This window comes from Cygnus olor, chromosome 4, assembly GCF_009769625.2.
Source record: "Cygnus olor isolate bCygOlo1 chromosome 4, bCygOlo1.pri.v2, whole genome shotgun sequence".
NCBI lineage: Eukaryota > Metazoa > Chordata > Aves > Anseriformes > Anatidae > Cygnus > Cygnus olor.
The window spans coordinates 1148563-1163947 of NC_049172.1; the positions used below are offsets into that span (position 1 = coordinate 1148563).

The 15385-nt window shown below is 41.0% G+C and overlaps 1 protein-coding gene across 1 annotated transcript in view; it reads right to left on the bottom strand.

The window, feature by feature from the left end:
- Nucleotides 1-14874, bottom strand: part of LOC121069469 (bifunctional heparan sulfate N-deacetylase/N-sulfotransferase 3) — a 357491-nt gene extending 342617 nt beyond the window's left edge. Inside the window, exon 1 of the mRNA XM_040555702.1 lies at nucleotides 14754-14874. The gene's annotated coding sequence lies outside the window, so the exon portion shown is untranslated. The remainder of the gene's footprint in view (nucleotides 1-14753) is intronic.
- Nucleotides 14875-15385: the final 511 nt, after the last annotated feature.

Below are 15385 nucleotides of genomic sequence, written 5' to 3' on the forward strand. Positions count from 1 at the left end.
GGAGTCTCTCTACCTGTTTAGGGCAAGGATAGATGAGCATCTGAGCAGCTTCCTGAAGAACTCCCTGCAGCCTCACAAGGACGAGGTCTATCAGGTTATTTGCTGCCACTGCCTCAAGTACTGTTGTCCAACACACACTTCTCATGTGAATAACAAAAATAGGGAAGTATAAGGGAGATGGTAGAGTATTTTCATTTTAATCTCAGTATTTCAGGAAAAATCTCTATATTTTATAGTTTTGTAGCAAGGTGATTCAGCCAAATATATTCTCCTGTTTCTAAGAGGATCCTTATAAAATAAGAACATGACTTTCAGGAACAAAAAAAATCAAATGTTTTATCTTGGACAGCTCTCACTGTTCTAAATTAATCCCCTTTTCCTCTCTTTCTCTAGTATATTTCTCTCATTCTCTAGTAACATACATCATAATTCTGAAGCATTATAAAGCTAGGTAATATTAAAAAGAAAAACACCTCCAAAGAGTGATTGACACCTAAAAAAACAAAACAAAAAAACAACCACCACCACCACAGTTGGGAAAAGCCTTACTTTTATAGCCAGAAATTCAACTTCGATGGAGAGTAGAAGAAAAATGCTTTCATAGAAGAACCAATCTTACAAAACCAGCAATCCCTAAGAATTCTGTGACACAGCACATAAATCTTTACAACTCACTTTTTTCTTATATCTTAAAGGAAAACCCCATTACAATGAAAAATCTTGTCTGATGTGCAAGAGCACAGAATAAGAACTGGAGTTTTTAACATCACAGCTCTTTGTAGCAGACACTTCAAAGAGTTAATCTAAATTCTGATTCAGAATTGCATAAATTACAGTTACGGAAATGTGTTTCAATCTGTCTGAAAATGCACACACGCTTTCTGAAAAAGATTTCACCCTTTGAGTTTTTAGCTTAATGTTACTTCTACCTTTGCAGTCTGACATTTGAAGACCACAGTTTTTAATTTCATAATGAAAGCTTTCTAATTAAAAGAAAAAGACTCTACTGTATATAAACAAAGAACAATTGTGTTTTTAACAGCAGTTCAGTCATTCTTCTATAAATGTCACTTCTTTTCTCTGAAAAATTAATGTAAGCAACACAATGACCAGAATTTCCATTCCAGATGTGGGGAAAGAGTGTGGGAAAGGAATGCTATTGAAACATTTAAACACTGGAAATTTGAAATCAGGAAAAAGAATCATTTCTGCAGAAAACTATGAATTGGAAGCCTGAAAGCAGGACAAGTCATAAAGGGAGAAAAGCAACCCAAGCACCCAACTTGATTGTCTGAGCATCTGGATGCATGAAAAAAAAATTAGCTACCTGGTATCCTTCATGGGTTTTAAAGTACTCTTACTACCATACATGTCTGTTGAATCAGCATATTCAATGAAATGAAGAAGGCTACTCTGATGCCAGCCTTCCAGGCATCAAGTAATTCGCTGCTGTTTTGTGACACTTCTTAGTTTTCAGTGCTTTTAGTAGCAGAGAGAATTCTCAAAGCACAGGTAGCATATCTGTAGTCCTTGATGCCAACAAGGGAGACTTGTCAAGTACTTGGAAAAGTTATGGGTTACTAAGTAGACAGGAAAAACTTCTAACTCAGGAAATCTTCTAACATGAGAATAGATGGAAATAAAAGGAAAGGATATCAGAGGAGTTATCATACATGTCTACCCTTTCTTAACTCTGCAGTAGGCATCTGCTACAGGATACTTTTGGAGACAAGAACTACCGTTGCACTGCAATCATTTTCAGGTTGTACTTAATATTCATATTCGGTTGGCTGGAAGGAACTTTTGGGGAGAAAAAAAATTACTCAGATGTTCTATATACAGGTCAAACTTTTTTTTTCTTTAAATTTAATTCGTTATTTGAAAAAAAAAAAAAAAAGCACAGGAACAAGAAAGGGGAGATAGAAAGGATTCTTATCCAAATTACTGCTTTGTATGGTTGAAAGCTATGTTCTGATTAAAATTACTGGTTATCTGTTTTGAGTTACCTTTAGGTAACATCACAGATGAAGGAAGATAATAGGTATAATAATTACAAAAATGAACTATACTGTCGTTATTAAAGGCTGTAATCTTCCGGTTTAAACAACTGGAAAAAATTGTCAGGTTTAACAAGACATCTTCAGCTTACTGAAAATTCTATGAAGAACAATGAAGACCCTGGCACTCCTGAAAAATCAAACTTTTCTTATGTGTCTTCAATATAGATCAAAGCAGCAAAAAGATATTGGTACATACAAACATACACTAACGATAGATGTGTTTTCTCCTGCAATGAATAAACTTAAAGGAAACAATATAACGACAGCTTTGTGTCCAGACTATATCAGGTTATACTAGATCTGAATCTAGACCTTAATCCATTTGGTCAAGAGCAGATGCTGTAGGCCAGATCAGGAACGCAACCAGTTTGAACTTTGTGGGGTGCATTTTATTCCAATAAAAAACAATTTCGTGCATCACATGTAAGTTACGCTTTACGCTGAGGATTAATGATACGACTGCAGTAAACTACTGAGAATTCAGCAATATATAAATATAAGTACGTTCATTTTCCCATGTTGTGATAATACCATGTAGCATTAACAATCCTGTTGATTTTTTCCTCAAAAGTTTTACAATATGCAACTGCTCTAAAACAATCGTGTTTTTGTCATTAGGGGGCTATATAAAGAATTTCAAGCTTCCATTAAAATAAGTTTCTGCCACTCGTAATTAAAAAAAATAAAAAGGAAAAGAAAATAAGCACACACTTTTCTAATAAGGAAAGTGATGTCTTTACTTATCCGATTGCTGAGTTACAATGGAATTTAGTTTTAAAAATCTGTTGAAGGAAACCAAGAGTCAAGCTCCTGTACATTTCATTGAATCTTTTAAACTTTTGTTTCTAATGTTAGATTTGATTCTAAAAGAAACATTACTTCTGGAACAGATCAAGATTATCCAGCAAAAATAAATGATTCTTTTTTGAGTGACCATTCTTTATTGGGTGACCATTGACATTTTTTTAAATTAGCATGAAGTACAGAAAAATGAAGAGCAATCAGAAGAATAAACAATAAATATTGGTGTAGCCAAAAGCCCCTCCTAATAACCTTTGAAAGGAAGGCAGAACTTTTAAATAGTCCAAACCATAATCAAACAAAGCACATCAGCTTTGAGCCTCTAAATGTAAACTTGCGTTTTGGATTACTGTAAAATGATTTTCAATATGTCTTTAATTACTCAAGCATATTGTAAAGTCTTGTATTCAATAGTTTAGTGTGGATTGCTTCATGAGAAAAAATAAGAATATATGCAAATAGAGAAGAAAAAGAGCTAAACAAAGAGAAGACTATGGGTGTAACTTCAGTTTGGCTTAGGCTTGAATTCAGAGATGATCATGTAAGTATAATTTCACCACTGCTGTTCTTTTACCTGCCAGGGTGTAGTGGGCTTACGTGGCAAGGTTTTGGTAGCAGGGGGCCATAGGGGTGACTTCTGTGAGAAGGATCTAGAAGCTGCCCCATGTTTGGTAAGGGCCCCACTGCTGACCAGAGCTGAGCCAATAAGTGATGTTGTTTTGCACCTCTGTGAGAGCATATTTAAGACAGGGAAAAAAAAAAAAACACTGCGCTACACAGCAGCTGGTAGAGTGAGAGGAGTGAGGAACAGCCTTGCAGGTGCCAAGGTCAGTGAAGGAGGAGGGGGAGAGGTGCTCCAGGCACCGGAGCAGAAGTCTCCTGCAGCCTGTGGTGAGGACCATGGTGAAGCAGGTTGTCCCCCTGCAGCCCATAGAGTACCACGGTGGAGTAGGGTTCCACATTGCAGCCCATGGAGGAGACCACGGTGGAGCAGGTGGACTTACACTGACAGAGGCTGCGGCCTGTGGAAGACCCCTGCTGGAGCAGATTCCAAGGCAGTCCTGTAGCCCGTGGAGAGGAGACCACGCAGGAGCAGGTGACCTGGCAGGAGCTGCTGCCCATGGGGGATCCAGGTTGGAGCAGTTTGCTCCTGAGGGAGGGACCCCGTGGTACGGACCCATACCTGGAGCAGTGCTTGAAGAGCTGCTGCCTGTGGGCAGCCCACGCTGGATCAGTTCAGCAAGGACTGCATCCCGTGGGAGGGACCCCACAGCACAGGGGACAAGAGCGACCGACGGAGAAGTGCTATAGACTGACCATAAACCCCGTTCCCCCGTTCCCCTGCGCCGCCCGGGGGGAGGAGGTGGAAGAGGGTGTATGGGGGGAAGGTGCTTTTGGTTTCTTTCCTTTGTTTCTCACTTCTCTAGCTTGTTACTAATAGGTAATAAATCTTACTATCTCCCTATGCTAAGTCCGTTTTGCCCATCACGATAATTACTGTGTGATCTCTTCATCCTTATCGCAACCCTTGAGTCCTTTTCATCGTATTTTCTCCCTGTTCCTCTTTCAGGAGGGGGAGTGAGAGAGTGGTTGTGGTGGAGCTCAGCCGCCCACCCAAGTAAAACCACCACGCAGGGAAATGGGAGTATGAGCAAATACGACACCTTTTTCCTGAAGGAAGAAGTGACACTACCCCCTCCTCCCCCCTAGCCAGCCCTTTTCAATCCCATAGTCACTTTTCTGACTTTAACAAAATTACCAGCCCTCCCTCTCTTTCTCACGGTCTTCAAGTCATTCACGGCAGATATAAAAGAAAAATCTCTCAAACAGAATAAGAACAAAACATCTTTCTAAAAGGAGGTTTATAAGAAATGTCACAAAATAATTCAATATATTTTCTAATACTGAAACTTCCATTTCTGTATGCTGAAGAAACTTTTTACAGAATACTCATTTACAGTAGCAGAAAATCAGAGAAACATTAAGTAATGGATGGTGCCAGAAAGACACTAAGAGTTTTAATATTGCTTATTCATATTCTTCCTACTCTCTTGTGCTCAGCAGCATGCTTGTGGCTTATGCGTCACTGTTCCTGCCCATTTGGATGATTTTTCTTCTAGCAGTGCCACTGATAGAAGAGGTACATTTGAATTACTAAGCTTTCTCACTGTTGCAGGAATACAGCAGCTGGTTTAGAGATGAAAATAAAAACAAACAAAAATCTTCCAGGAAGAATGAATTTTCTCTCAGCATAGCTGAAACTGCTAAGCCTGGGGTTTGTTTCAGACTTTAGCTATACTTAGAAGCCTGAAAAATACTGTCATATAAAATAAAGCTATCCTGTTTGTGAAATGTTCTTTTGACTTCCAACTAGGTGAAATCATAATCATCAAGTGAAGCCATAGTAATGGTGGCAAAGCAGGGTTAAAAAAAAACAACACACATGTGAATGACCTTAAAGTACAGTTTCAAATGCAGATCAAGAGCTGCACTACTGTGAAACTTCATGGTAAGTGGTGAAGTTCATTGTAATAGTTCATTTACATTAGGGTCTTGAAACCATAAGCATAAAGAAACAGCATTAATTGCTACAAAGAAAAATGACATGTTTTATAACACTGCAAAAAAAAGCAACGTTCATTTCAAAATCACATATGAAGAATAAGTGTTTTTTTAAAAAAAACTACAAACTCACTGAATACCAACAATTATTAAAGAGTAAACCTGTAGTCTCTTATGACAGATAGCTGATGATCAGCAAGTTTCTCACAGTATCATTTAATAACATTCTAGTAGCCTAAAGTAAAGCATTATCTACTTAAGTTTACACATGGCCCAAAACTGGAGAGAAGAAATTGTAATACAGAAGTGCTGCTCATTTTTAAAGATTATTTTTTATTCCACTGCATAGAAGTTCCAACTAATTCCTGTACACACATTTGCAATAGTTTCAAAACTAATTTTTGAAAACTACTTGATATATGGAAATCAAACATCTGTATGCATGAACACTCAGACACAGAGGACAATGGCAGATTTGCATTTGTCTCAGAAATTTATTTCAGCTGAAGTCTGAGGTAGCTGTCTTGCAATGAAAAAGTACTATGCTTTGCAAAAAACTCGCAGTTGGCTCTAATCCAACCTCATAGTCTAACAGAACTGGCAGAGGTCTTTCTGTCTGTTTACAGTCTTTTACCCATCATAGAAGAGATTAAGAAGAAATCCACAGTGCAAGAAGTAATAAAGTGGCTTCTCGTATTTACATAATACATCACTAATGCGTAATATTTTAATGGAAAAAGCTTCCTCTTCAGTAAATGTGACCACCTGGTATATTAGGTAGCAACATTCAATTTATTCATTTATTACTGTGAGAAACACTCTGTAGCCAATAACTTAGGCTCAGGCAAGGATCTCAGTGAAGTAGTAATTTATTCGCGATTGCAATGGCAGGCGCCCCACAAGCAGGAGAGCGCACCTACTAGTTCCAAAACACAGTTTATATACTTTTTGATGACAGGACCCTCCCCTGTTTCCCCACTGGAGTGGGTAATCCAGGTTCACAATCTATCCGATGCTTCACAGACAATGCCTGGCCTTCAGTTGCCGGCCTGTTTTTGAGGTGGTAATGTTTTCTCCCCTTATCTGGCTTGACTTAACATAGTGATTTTCACCTGATTGCTCTAAGGAGTCTGGTTGTCTGCATTTACGAGGTCACCTGCTGAGCTTTCTTATCACTGTAAGCATATCTCAATATCCCATTCCTTCCTTCTAAACAATCTAACACTGCAAAAACAACATTTCTATTCCCACAATTCCCTCCTTTTCTCTTTTTATAATTTGTTGATTTTTGCAAAACTTTTCTCTAAGGTGTAATTTGGTAGATGTCTTCCTCTTCTTCACTTTCTTTGCTTTCCATTTCCTCTAATATCATCATCTTATCTGGGTAGGGTGGTGGATCCATGGTCATTTGTTGCAAAAGTGCAGTTTCAATTAACCGCTGGACAAGTCCCCTTACACAGGGGATAATGCAACAACCAATGGCTGTCAAAACTCCTGCTACTACAATCAAGGATGTAAATATGGACACTACCATCCCTTTCCATTTGCCAAACCAAGATTCCAACCCTCCTGTGATGGAAGTGTCTGCTCCTGAGTTTTCTGCCAATTCATTGGCAAGGGTAGTAAGCCCTTGCAATGCTCTAGTTACTGTGCCATCCGGGGCAGTATTGTTAGGGATAAAAGTACAACAACGGTTGCCCAGCATCACGCACACACCACCTTTCTCCGCAAGAATCATATCTAATGCTATTCTGTTTTCCCAAGCCATTTTGCTGGTGGCATCTAGTTGTTCAGCGATTCCTCTTATTGCATCTCTTGTATAGTTTATGAATCTCTGCTGATTATAATAGATATAATTAATCCAATCCACATTCTTATTAATTGTTACCCACCAGAACAGTGACTCAAACAAAAAAAAAAACTGCAGCAATTTGATTCCTGGCTTTATGTTCATCAGGAACTCCTCTAGGCACCCCTATAGAATCTATGTATACTCTATCATCAAATGATTACCCACTCCAGTGGGGAAACAGGGGAGGGTCCTGTCATCAAAAAGTATATAAACTGTGTTTTGGAACTAGTAGGTGCGCTCTCCTGCTTGTGGGGCTCCCGCCACTGCAATCGCGAATAAATTACTACTTCACTGAGATCCTTGCCTGAGCCTAAGTTATTGGCTACAGAGTGTTTCTCACAATTTGGGGCTCGTCCGGGATCCAGTCACCTACCGGGGAGCCCCACCGCCACAGCAGCAGGAAGGCATGCCCCGCTGATTTCAGCGGTCCTGTGCATCGACGGTGGCGGTTCTGCGGAGAGCTGACAGAGGGCCCGAGACTGATTAAAGAGGCAGGATCCATGAAGTAGTGGGGAAGGGAAGAAGGTAGGCACTCCGGGTTTAAGAATTGATCCGGTAACTCTGCGCAGACCAAGGTAAGAAATATTAAGTATTGCCTTGGGGGTCGGGTGAGACTCTGTGTGATGTGTGATTGAGACGTACTTCTGTACGAAGTGAGTGTGGAGTCCTGATCCGCGGTTCCGTAGCTCCGCGAGGGGCATGGCCGGAGACGGATGAAGCGTGAGATAAGGGAGAGAAAGGAAGAGTCTCAGGAAATTTGGTGTATGGTAAGCCCTTGCACAGGGAAGTGCTTGGCAGTACACCAGGGAAATTTGGTGTGCGGTAGTCCTTGCACGGGGAAGTGCTTGGCAGCACACCAGGGAAATTTGGTATACAGTAATCCTTGCACGGGGAAGTGCTTGGAAGTACACCAGGGAATCTGGTAAACTCATAGGAGTGCGGTACCCCTTGCACGGGGAAGTGCTTGGTAGTACACCCCCATTTTCCAGAATCGGAACGTTAGTGTGTGGTACCCTGCAGGAGGGAAATTTCTGTAGCAGCACACTGACAAGGGCTAGGAAAAATGGGAAATATGAGTTCCAGGGGACAGGGAAATATCCCTGGGGGAGTGCCTACTGAAAGTTCTTCCTGAAGAATTATGAGAAATTGGAAAAATAATCTCAAAATTAGAGGAGATGATAAAAGAAAAAAAAAAAGGTTAAATATTGTGTATTAGTCTGGACAAAAGAACCAATTAAGGAAACAGCAGTATTTTGGCCAAAATACGGGCCTGATGAAAATTCAGGCTTTAAATTTATGTGTAAACAATAAAATTCCTTTTTTTTTTTTTCAGAGGAGGAGCCAAATTATGCTCCCTATAATCCTAATATTGCACCGGTGGCAGCAGCAGTCGCTCCAGGAAGGGAGACAGGGACTGCAATTAACACTGTCCCTAGAGAAGAGCGTACTCTAGGCTCTGGCAAGAATTGGAACAAGGTAGAAGAGGTACTGAGAATTTTGCCTTCCCTGATACTAACAGTACTAACACTGTGTATCCTCTTAAGTGAACTTCCCCCCCTCCTTACCAGCAGAGAGGTTAGGAGTTTGAAGGAGATGAAGTCTTTAATTGAGGACCCCAACAGGCTAGCTGAACTATTAGACCAGTTCCTAGGACCTAACTTATACTCTTGGGGGGGGAGGGAATTATGTGTATAAATATGTTGTTTACAGGGAAAGAAATGGGAATGATCAGGAGGAGAGCTGCTATACAAAAATGGGAAAGAGCTCATCCTCCAGGACCAGGGGTAATACCGGCAGGGCAGAAATAACCACTTGCCGATCCTGGCTGGAATAATAATAGTGTGCAACACAGAAATCATATGAGAGACTTGGGGTCAGAATGAGAAAGTACTTGGGGATGAATCCTGAGGACCCGGTATCCCAAGGGCTCTTGAAAGTTCATTTTGTGATTAAAGCCTGGCAAGATACACAGCAAATGCTCCAGAAGTGGGGGGATGTAATGAACAGTCACTGGGGGCCCCTCCTGCGGGAGGCCCTGGAGGTGTATGTCAGGAGGGGAGATGAGAAGGAAAAGCAGAGAGTGAAACTAATGGTATTGACAGTGTAGCAGGTAGTCAGGCAGAGGGTTGGAGAAAGAGGAAGACAATCTTCGGGGGGAGTCAGGGCCAGGATGGAAAAGAGAGGAAGAGAGATGAAGGAATGGCAGGCAAGGAAAGCTACCCGTGTTGCGGCCTGAATCTTAGCAGGGACAGGCTTTGATGGGATGTTTTAAGTGTGGCCAGGCTGGCCACTTCAGGTAGGAATATCCAGAGCGGAAGAAGGAGGAGAGAAGGAAAATGGGATGAAATATGTTATACTGATATGTTTTTTCAGCATCCTGGAGGGAGAAAGGTATGGAATTAAGTTGGCTAATGACTGAGACTTTGGTGAAAGTACAGGCTGGAGAAAGATAAAAAGAAGTGTTAAAAAGGGTTATTGAAGGTGTTAAAGGTGTGGTATGTAATGTTTGACAGAGCTGTTTTTTGAATGAGTTGGGAAAGTTGAATGAGCAGGGAAAGAGGATGTAGGCATTATCTAAGTAACAGTCTAGAAGTTTTGGTATATTTGCTGTAGTGTTTGGTCAGTTTCCCAAGTATTGAGAAGGGGGGGGACGGGGGGGGCAGCCTGCTCCACCAGGGGCCTCTCCACAGGCCGCAGGGGGCTTCAGCTCCGGCGCCTGGAGCGCCTCCTCCCCCTCCTGCGCTGACTTTGGTGTCTGCGGGGAGGTTTCTCTCTCCTCGCTCTCCCAGCTGCTGTTGAGCAGCAGCTTCTTGTTTGTTCGTTTGTTTGTTTTCGTGGATGTGCTCTCACAGAGGCACGGACTGTGTTGCTCATGGCTTGTCTCTGGGCAGCGGTGGGCCCCTTTGGGGCCGGATGAAATTGTCCCTTATCTGCCACGGTGCGGTTTCTGGATTCTCCTCGTGGGGGCTGCCACTGCAGCCCCCCCAGAACCTTGCCATCAAACCCAATACACTGGGGCAGCTAGGTCATTACTGGCCTGTAAAGTATCAGGGATTAAATTAACTAATGAAACCCTAAAAGTGATGGGGGGTAGAAGGGACTGGGATAACAGTGCCACCTTTGGGGGATACCAAGCTGAGACTAGGGGATAAAATGATCTCTGGGCAATTATTGTATGTACCCAAGGCAGGGACTAACTTGTTGGGAAGGGATTTGATGATGAAATTGGGCATTCAAATAGTAAATTGTCAGACTGGAATAACAGTGTTATTAATGGAGTGCTCTCAAGCCCTGAGAGCAAAGGTATATTCACCTCTGACTGGAAAGACCCTGAAATGGGGGTGGAAGCAACAATACATATGGACAGTTTTACCTCAGGGGTTTACAGGGCCACTGATTTATTTGGGCAAAGTTCTAGAACAGATTTTGGAGCAATTATAACCTCCAAAGGAGGAATTACTGTTACAAATATGTGGATGATCTTTTATTGTCAGGACAGGAGAAAACAGTTGTGAAGGAAGCTACTAAAAAGCTGTTCAACTTTCTGGGAAAGCAGGGCTTGGGAGTATTGAAAAATAAATTACAATATGTAGAAAGAGAAGTCAGGTATTTAAGGCATCTAATGTCTGAGGGAAAACGGGGAATAAATCCAGAGAGGATTCAGGGAATTGTTGAAAACTAAGAAAGAACTAAAAAGTTTTAAGAGAAAGATTTTTTTAAGGAATCAGGAGCCACGAAGTCTGAGGGAAAATGGATACTCCCTGATGGGAGAGAAATGCTGAATAAAGCACCAATGAGGCAAATATGATGTTTTACACCAAGAGAGTCATTGGGAGGTGCAAGCAATGTTTCATGTTGTGCTAAGAAAGTATGTCTGTGTAGGAATATACACTTTAGTGAAGCAAATATGCAGAGGATGTACCATATGTCAAAAGGCAAATGAAAAGGTCATCCATAACTCAACTAGAGGGGGACAGGAGCCAGGGATTCGACCTTTCCAAAGTGTACAGGTAGACTTTACTGAGTTACCTAAAGCAGGGAGACTTAAGTACTTGTTTGTCCTAATTGACCATGTGACTGGATGGGTGTAAGCTTTCCCCTCCGTATCTGCCACTGCAAACACGGTGACTAAGGTATCACTGGAGCAAATAGTCCCTAGATATGGGATAGCTGAAAACATTGATTCAGATCAAGGAAGTCATTTCACTTCACAAGTACTGCAAGGGTTAATGCAGGCCTTAGAGATTGAGTGGGATTTTTATACCCCTTGGCACCCCTCCTCTTCTGGGAAGGTAAAGCGAATGAATCAGACATTAAAGAAGCAATTAACTAAATTAGTGTTAGAAACCCAACTTCCTTGGGTAAAATGCTTACCTTTAGCACTCCTACAGGTTCAAACAGCACCAAGAAACGATATAGGAATTTCACTGTATGAGATGCTGTTCGGATTACCCTATCTGGGCAGAAGGGATGAGATACCACAATTCGAAACAGGAGAGTTTTCTTAAGAACTGTATTCTGGGGTTGTCCTCTTCTTTGTCATCTCTCAGGACCCGTGGGAAATTGGGTCCTGATTCAGACCTGGAAAAGATCAACTCTGGCCTGAATGGGAAGGACACTTCCAAGTACTACTAACCACTGAAACAGCCATAGGAACTGCGGAAAAAGGTTGGACTCACTATACTCGAGTGAAGGCATCCGTCGACCCTAGTACCTGGGAAGCTGTTCCTACAGAAGACTTGTTGGAAGCTGAAATCAAAGAGAAAAAAATCTCATACTGGACTCTGAGCTGGATAAAAGCTTACAATTATAAACTAACCTTTTATTTTCACAGGTAGCTAATGAGTGTGACTTGTGATTGAGAGAAAGGACAGACCTATAGTGAATTGAAGTGCTCCCAAGGGGGGTTTGTTATAGTAGTAGTGTACATCTTATTCTTTGTATTGATAATTATTTGGAAACCTAAGGTTTAAAAATAATGACAGGGAAAAATCAATTATTAATTTTGTTTTTAGTGATTGTAGGCCTCAGAGAAAGCCTTGGTCAATTGGCAACTTGGAAAAGGCATGACCAGATAATAGTAAGACGGGATACCCCGTAAAAATATGGGTGAATGTGACAGAGGGTTGTGTACCACAATCTGTCATGTTTGATGCTTGTGAGGTGTTAGCTTGTGGAGATTTAAATGCCCAACGACAATTGAGCAGAGAGAACAAATAACTGGGAGAGACCCAACAGCCAGATTGAGAATAGCTGTATGGAAACGATCCTCTATTTCCATCAGAGAAAGGGAGAAACTCAAGGAGAAAACAGGAGAGAAAACAGGAGGCCCTCTTTGAAATGCGGCGGTTCAAACATTTGAGATTGAAACAGGGTATGGCGATGTGAATGCCTGGGTAGAATGGGTCAACTATACTGTCCAGAGTCTCAACCATAGCAATTGCTATGCTTGTGCCTCGGGATGACCGATTGCCCAGATAGTGCCCTGCCCATTGAGGTGGACCAAGGATTCCCAGGGGATGCGATGTATGATTGCATTGTACCAAGAAAAGACTGCCTGGGGAAATGAGGCCTGTAAGTCTCTCTCTCTTTGCTGTTCCCTTCCTTGCGTGATAGCAATATCAGGGTTCCCCCTGTATTCTCTACAGCTATAGGTAACCATACAGCTTGCCTCTCTTGGCAGGGTGTGAGTGCTACCCGTCATCTGGGAGAATTTGCCTTGTGCACGAGGACCTTGAATGCTACCAAGGACTTGATGGGAAACTGCTCAAGACTTGAGATCCCCGGGGCAGATCTCTGGTGGTACTGTGGAGGGAAGATCTTACGGTCCACCCTACCGTCTAACTGGGGAGGCACTTGTGCACTTGTACAATTAGCTATACCCTTCACCCTGGCATTTGAAAGAGAAACATCACAAATACCCAGAAGAAGTAAAAGAAGCTTAGGAGTATCATTTGATGATAGAGCGTACATAGATTCTATTGGGTGCCTAGAGGAGTTCCCAATGAGCATAAAGCCAGGAATCAAATTGCTGCAGGGTTTGAGTCACTGTTCTGGTGGGTAACAATCAATAAGAATGTGGATTGGATTAATTATATTTATTATAATCAGCAGAGATTCATAAATTATACAAGGGATGCGGTAAGAGGAATTGCTGAACAACGAGATGCCACCAGCAAAATGGCTTAGGAAAACAGAATAGCATTAGATATGATGCTTGCGGAGAAAGGAGGTGTGTGTGTGATACTGAGCAACCATTGTTGCACTTTTATACCCAACAATACTGCCCCGGATGGCATAGTAACTAGAGCATTGCAAGGGTTTACCACCCTTGCCAGCGAAATGGCAGAAAAATTAGGCATATTTACATCCTTGATTGTAGTAGCAGGAGTTTTGACAGCCGTTGGTTGTTCCATTATCCCCTGTGTAAGAGGACTAGTACAGTGGTTAATTGAAACTGCACTATTGAAACAAATCACCATGAAGCCACCACCTTACTCAGATAAGGTGATGATATTAGAGGAGATGGAAAGCAAAGAAAGTGAAGAAGAGGAAGATATCTGCCAAATTACACCTTAGAGAAAGGTTTTGCAAAAATCAACAATTTATAAAAAAAGAAAAGGAGGGAATTGTGGGAATAAAAATGTTGTTTTTGCAGAGTTAAATTGTTTAAAGGCAAGGAATGGGGTATTGAGATATGCTTGCAGTGATAAGAAAACTTAGCAGGCGACCTTGTAAAATGCAGACAACCAGACTCCTTAGAGCAATCAGGTGAAAATCATGGTGTTAAGTCAAGTCAGATAAGTGAAGAAACATTACCACTTCAAACAGTAAAAAAAAAAAGTCAAAAGAAATTTGAAATTTTACAGGCCTGCAACTGAAGGCCATGCATTGTCTGTGGAGCATCAGATAGATTGTGAACCTGGATTACCCACTCAGTGGGGAAACAGGGGAGGGTCCTGCCATCAAAAAGTATATAAACTGTGTTTTGGAACCAGTAGGTGCGCTCTCCTGCTTGTGGGGCACCTGCCATTGCAATTGCGAATAAATTACTACTTCACTGAGATCCTTGCCTGAGCCTAAGTTATTGGCTACAGAGTGTTTCTCACACCAGCCTGCAGCATTTTCTGTATGTGCCTGATTCAAATCAGTCAATAACAAAATTTGTGTTGACTTTAAATGGATTCTTGAGCTGTAGATGAGATTTTATAATATTAACTTAAAAATATCATCAGGTTTCTTTGTAAACCTAAGCTATCCCTCTAACTTTGATCAAGCCTCTGCTTTAGCAATTTATTTCTGTTCCAGGTTGAGCTACTACATAACATCAAAGAACTGTTAGAAATTGATCCCCAACAGTTTCACAAAAACCCCTTTTCTATCACTTTAGCTTTACAATATCCAAAAACATGAACCCTGTTTCTAGTGCCAGAGCTTAAAGGCTAACAAAGAACTTGGAACCAATGTTAATTTCATACCTGTCCAGAGGAAACATTGAAAACAGTCCAATGACTCTTCCATTTGTAGATCAGGCTGAGTGCAATTAGCAAGACCAAAGCAATTAGTTGATCAGGACTTCACAGCTAACATTTCCCACATTCTGCTGGAAAACAAAAGCAGGTATCAGAAAACTCAAAAGAAGAATTAAGTCTACCCTCAATAAAACTTAGAATTATGAACATTATAGCTCTTCTTTATAATAAAAATTCAATGCACATTGTTTGGCAGGACTTATTGGATAACAAGTTAATAGATTTCCTACCTTAAAATAAAAAAGCATCAAGGGAAAATTGAAAATGGATTCATTTTAAAGAGATATTATTACTAAGAATCACACTTCAGCCCTGCTGTCTTACAGACAAATTCTATGAAACCAAACTGATTGAAATACAACATCCAAAGCATGATTTGGAGCAAATTATCACCTTAAAAGCTGAAAGGGACATAACATATTTATTGCCTTCCCCTTGTTCTCCAAGTTTGACTATTGAAGTAAGCTATTTGATATGGTAACAAAAGATTGCTTAGAATTATCACAGAATTACTTTAAAGAGTTGTGCACATTGATAGACCTTTATTACGTGCATTTTTACTATTTTGAAGGTACACC